This window comes from Triticum urartu, chromosome 4 (genome assembly GCF_003073215.2).
Source record: "Triticum urartu cultivar G1812 chromosome 4, Tu2.1, whole genome shotgun sequence".
Classification (NCBI taxonomy): Eukaryota; Viridiplantae; Streptophyta; class Magnoliopsida; order Poales; family Poaceae; genus Triticum; species Triticum urartu.
Window position 1 is genome coordinate 528,078,653 of NC_053025.1, and position 6,000 is coordinate 528,084,652.

Sequence of the window (6,000 nt, forward strand, 5' to 3'; positions counted from 1 at the left end):
AATTTTGGATATGCAAGCCACCTTAGTCAATAAGATGGCCGCTAAACCGAATAACTATGAGAATCAAGATGAAGATCTGAAAGTTATTGATGTGTCCCCTATTAAATCGTTGTTTTGCAATGTGAATCTTGATGAATCTGATTATGATCTTCCCTTACCTAGAAGACGTTCTAAGAATTCTGAGTTTTTAGATCCTGATGATGAAATTGATAAAAAAGGGATTGAAAGAAATAAAAATCTAGATATTGCTAAACCCACTATTTTGGATCTTAAGGAATTTAACTATGAAAATTGCTCTTTAATTGATTGTATTTCCTTGTTGCAATCCGTGTTAAATTCTCCTCATGCTTATAGTCGAAATAAGGCCTTTACCGAACACATTGTTGACGCCTTAATGCAATCTTATGAAGAAAAGCTTGAGTTGAAAGTTTCTATCCCTAGAAAACTCCATGATGAGTGGGAACCTACAATTAAGATTAAAATTAAAAATTATGAGTTTCATGCTTTGTGTGATTTGGGTGCTAGTGTCTCTACTATCCCCAAAGCTTTGTGTGATTTGCTAGATTTCCGTGACTTTGATGATTGCTCTCTAAACTTGCATCTTGCGGATTCCACTATTAAAAAGCCTATGGGAAGAATTAATGATGTTCTTATTGTTGCAAATAGGAATTATGTGCCCGTAGATTTTATCGTTCTTGATATAGATTGCAATCCTTCATGTCCTATTATTCTTGGTAGACCTTTCCTTAGAATGATTGGTGCAATTATTGATATGAAGGAAGGGAATATTAAATTCCAATTTCCCTTAAAGAAGGGCATGGAACACTTTCCTAGAAAGAAAATAAAATTACCATATGAATCTATCATGAGAGCCACTTATGGATTGCCTACCAAAGATGGCAATACCTAGATCTATCCTTGCTTCTTATGCCTAGCTAGGGGCGTTAAACGATAGCGCTTGTTGGGAGGCAACCCAATTTTATTTTGTGTTTTTTGTTTTTAGTTTTGTTTAGGAATAAATAATCCATCTAGATTCTGTTTAGATGTGTTTTTATCTTTTAATTAGTGTTTGTGCCAAGTTAAACCTATTAGATCTTCTTGGAAGATATTTATTTGATCTTGCTGTAATTTCCAGAATCTTTGCGCTCAGTGCCCGAATTGTCAAAAATCACCAGAACGTGATAAAATAGTGATTCCAATTGCTGATGATCAATAAACAAATTGCTCAGGTCGTCTAATTTTGGTAGAATTGTTTGGGTTCCAGAAGTTTGCATTAGTAACAGATTACTACAGACTCTTCTGTTTTTGACAGATTCTGTTTTGCGTGTGTTGTTTGCTTATTTTGATGAATCTATGGCTAGTAAAATAGTTTATAAACCATAGAGAAGTTGGAATACAGTAGGTTTAACACCAATACAAATAAAGAACAAGTTCACTACAGTACCTTAAAGTAGTCTTTTGTTTTCTTTCTCTAACGGAGCTCACGAGATTTCTATTGAGTTTTGTGTTGTGAAGTTTTCAAGTTTTGGGTGAATTCTTTTGATGGATTATGGAACAAGGAGTGGCAAGAGCCTAAGCTTGGGGATGCCCATGGCACCCCCAAGATAATCCTAGGACACCAAAAAGTCAAAGCTTGGGGATGCCCTGGAAGGCATCCCCTCTTTCGTCCACTTCCATCGGTAATTTACTTGGAGCTATATTTTTATTCACCACATGATATGTGTTTTGCTTGGAGCGTCTTGTATTATTTGTGTCTTTGCTTGTTAGTCTACCACAATAATCCTTGCTGTACACACCTTTTGAGAGAGCCATGTATGAATTGAAATTTGTTAGAATACTCTATGTGCTTCACTTATATCTTTTGAGCTTGATAGTTTACTCTATGTGCTTCACTTATATCTTTTTGAGCGTGATAATTTTTGCTCTAGTGCTTCACTTAGATCTTTTAGAGCACGGTGGTGGTTTGTTTTAAAGAAACTTGATCTCTCATGCTTCACTTAGATTATTTTGAGAGTCGTTAATAGCATGGTAATTTTCTTAATGTTAATATACTTGGTATTCAAGATATGTGAAACTTTCTTTTTAGTGGGTTGAATACTAAGATAAGTTTGATGCTTGATAATTGTTTTGAGATATGGAGGTGATAATATCATAGTCATGCTAGTTGAGTAGTTGTGAATTTGAGAAATACTTGTGTTGAAGTTAGCAAGTCCCGTAACATGCACATATGGTTAAAGTTGTGTAACAAATTTGAAGCATGAAGTGTACCTGGCTTGTGCATCCTTATGAGTGGCGGTCGGGGACGAGCGATGGTCTTTTCCTACCAATCTATCCCCCTAGGAGCATGCGCGTAGTACTTGATTTTTGATGACTTCTAAATTTTTGCAATAAGTATATGAGTTCTTTTGACTAATGTTGAGTCCATGGATTATACGCACTTTTACCTTTCCGCCATTTGCTAGCCTCTTCGGTACCGTGCATTGCCTTTCTCACATTGAGAGTTGGTGCAAACTTCGTCGGTGCATCCAAACCCCGTGATATGATACGCTCTTTCACACATAAACCTCCCTATATCTTCCTCAAAACAGCCACCATACCTACCTATCATGGCATTTCCATAGCCATTCCGAGATAAATTGCCATGCAACTTCCATCATCATCATCATCATCATCATCATCATCATGACATGCTTTACTTTTGTCATATTGCCATTGCATGATCTTGTAGTTGACATCGTATTTGTGGCAAAGCCACCATGCATTATTTTTCATACATGTCACTCTTGATTCATTGCACCATCCCGGTACACCGCCGGAGGCATTCATATAGAGTCATATCTTGTTCTAGTATCGAGTTGTAATCATTATGTTGTAATCAATAGAAGTGTGATGATCATCATTATTAGAGCATTGCCCAAAAAAAGAGAAAGGCCAAAAAGAAAAAAAAGAAAGGCCCAAAAAAAGAGAGAAAATAAAAAGGGCAATGCTACTATCTCTTTTTCCACACTTGTGCTTCAAAGTAGTACCTTGTTCTTCATGTAGTAAGTCTCATATATTGTGCTTCAAAGTAGCATCATGATTTCATATAGGGAGTCTCATAAGTTGTCTTGTTCATACTAGTGGGAATTTTTCATTATAGAATTTGGCTTGTATATTCCAACGATGGGCTTCCTCAAAATGCCCTAGGTCTTCATGAGCAAGCAAGTTGGATGCACACCCACTAGTTTTCTTTTGTTGAGCATTCTTAGCTCTAGTGCATCCGTTGCATGGCAATCCCTACTCCTTGCATTAACATCAATTGATGGGCATCTCCATAGCTCATTGATTAGCCTCGTTGATGTGAGACTTTCTCCTTTTTTTGTCTTCTCCACACAATCCCCATCATCATATTCTATACCACCCATAGTGCTATGTCCATGGCTCGCGCTCATGTATTGCGTGAAGGTTGAAAAAGTTTGAGATTATTTGAGTATGAAACAATTGCTTGGCTTGTCATCGGGGGTATAGAAGTTGGGAACATCTTTGTGTGACGAAAATGAAGCATAGCCTAACTATATGATTTTGTAGGGATGAACTTCCTTTGGCCATGTTATTTTGAGATGACATAATTGTTTAATTAGTATGCTTGAAGTATTATCATTTTTATGTCAATATGAACTTTTGTATTGAACCTTTCGGATCTGAATATTCATACCATGATTAAGAAGATTTACATTGAAATTATGCCAAAGTATCACTCCGCATCAAAAATTCTCTTTTTATCATTTACCTACTCGAGGACGAGCAGGAATTAATCTTGGGGATGCCTGATACGTCTCCAACGTATCTATAATTTTTGATTGCTCGATGCTACTTTATCTACTGTTTTGGACTATATTAGGATTTATTTTCCACTTTTATATTATTTTTGGGACTAACCTATTAACCGGAGGCCCAGCCCAGAATTGCTGTTTTTTGCCTATTTCAGTATTTCGAGGAAACAGAATATCAAACGGAGTCCAAACGGAATGAAACCTTCGGGAACATGATCTTCGCACCGAACGTGATCCAGGAGACTTGGACCCTACTCCAAGAAGTTTCCAGGGAGGTCACGAGGGTGGAGGGCACGCCCCCCTGGGCGCGCCCCCTGCCTCGTGGGCCCCTCGGAGCTCCACCGACGTGCTCCTTCCTCCTATATATACCTACGTACCCCCATTAGACCAAAGACGGAGCCAAAACCTAATTCCACCGCCGCAACTTCCTATATCCACGAGATCCCATCTTGGGGCCTGTTCCGGAGCTCCGCCGGAGAGGGCATCCATCACGGAGGGCTTCTACATCAACACCATAGCCCTTCCGATGAAGTGTGAGTAGTTTACTTCAGACCTTCGGGTCCATAGCTAGTAGCTAGATGGCTTCTTCTCTCTTTTTGGATCTCAATACAATGTTCTCCCCCTCTCTCGTGGAGATCTATTCGATGTGATCTTCTTTTTGCGGTGTGTTTCTTGAGATCGATGAATTGTGGGTTTATGATCCAACTTATCTATGAATAATATTTGAATCTTCTCTGAATTCTTTTATGTATGATTGAGTTATCTTTGCAAGTCTCTTCGAATTATCCGTTTGGTTTGGCCAACTAGATTGGTAGTTTTTGCAATGGGAGAAGTGCTTAGCTTTGGGTTCAATCTTGCGGTGTCCTTACTCAGTGACAGAAAGAGTTGCAAGGCACGTATTGTATTGTTGCCATCGAGGATAACAAGATGGGGTATTTATCATATTGCATGAATTTATTCCTCTACATCATGTCACCTTGCTTAAGGCGTTACTCTGTTTTTAACTTAATACTCTAGATGCATGCTGGATAGCAGTCGATGAGTGGAGTAATAGTAGTAGATGCAGGCAGGAGTCGGTCTACTTATCACGGACGTGATGCCTATATACATGATCATACCTAGATAACCTCATAACTATGCTCAATTCTATCAATTGCTCAACAGTAATTTGTTCACCCACCGTAGAATATCTATGCTCTTGAGAGAACTAGTGAAACCTATGGCCCCCGGGTCTATTCTCATCATATCAATCTCCATTACTTTATTTTACTTGTTTTGCTTTTAATTTTTACTTTGCATCTTTATACCCAAAATACCAAAAATATTATCTCTATCAGATCTCACTCTCGTAAGTGACCGTTAAGGGATTGACAACCCCTAAGCGTTGGTTGCGAGTTGCTACCGTTTTGTGCAGGTACGAGGGACTTGCGCGTGACCTCCTACTGGATTGATACCTTGGTTCTCGAAAACTGAGGGAAATACTTACGCTACTGTGCTGCATCACCCCCTCCTCTTCGGGGAAAACCAACGCTAGCTCGAGACGTAGCAGCCACCGTGTTGCCGCCTCTATCTCCCTACCCCATTTGCTCAGGAGATGGAGCTCAGTCCACCCCAGACTCTCAGGTTGCACATGAGGGGCTGCGGGAACGGCGGCACGCGGGTCGACGTCGACTTCCCCGTTCCTCACGTCATGTACCTCCGCCGCGGATGGAAGACGTTCACTCGCATCCACAGCCTGATGGCGGGGCTTATCCTCTACTTCAAGTTAATGGAGGGCGGCCTTCTCTCCGTCAAGGTCTTTGGAGATCTTGGAACTCGCCTGAAGTGTTGCATGGAGAGCTCCTCCGACGATGAACACTCCTCTTCAAGAGGGAGTGATGAGGAGGGTAGCGACAGCGACGACGAGAGCGTCGAGCAAGGTCACGTCGACCTCGTCTTCGAATAATCGCGTCGCCCCGCCCTACGCCGTGCGGCCTGCCGAGGGCCATCCTCATCAAGCTCTCCATCGGGGCGCTCCCGGTCGTCTCCTTAGGCGGCTGGCGTAGGAGGGCCGGAGAAGGCGAAGAAGGCGGGTGGCGGCCGTCAAGTCAGAGTACGCGGGCACCGACGCCTTCGTCGCGTATTGCTGGCCCGCTGCCTCGTCTTCCAGCTCCTTTCCTGGTATCAAGATGTTCTCTTGGTGCCTTCT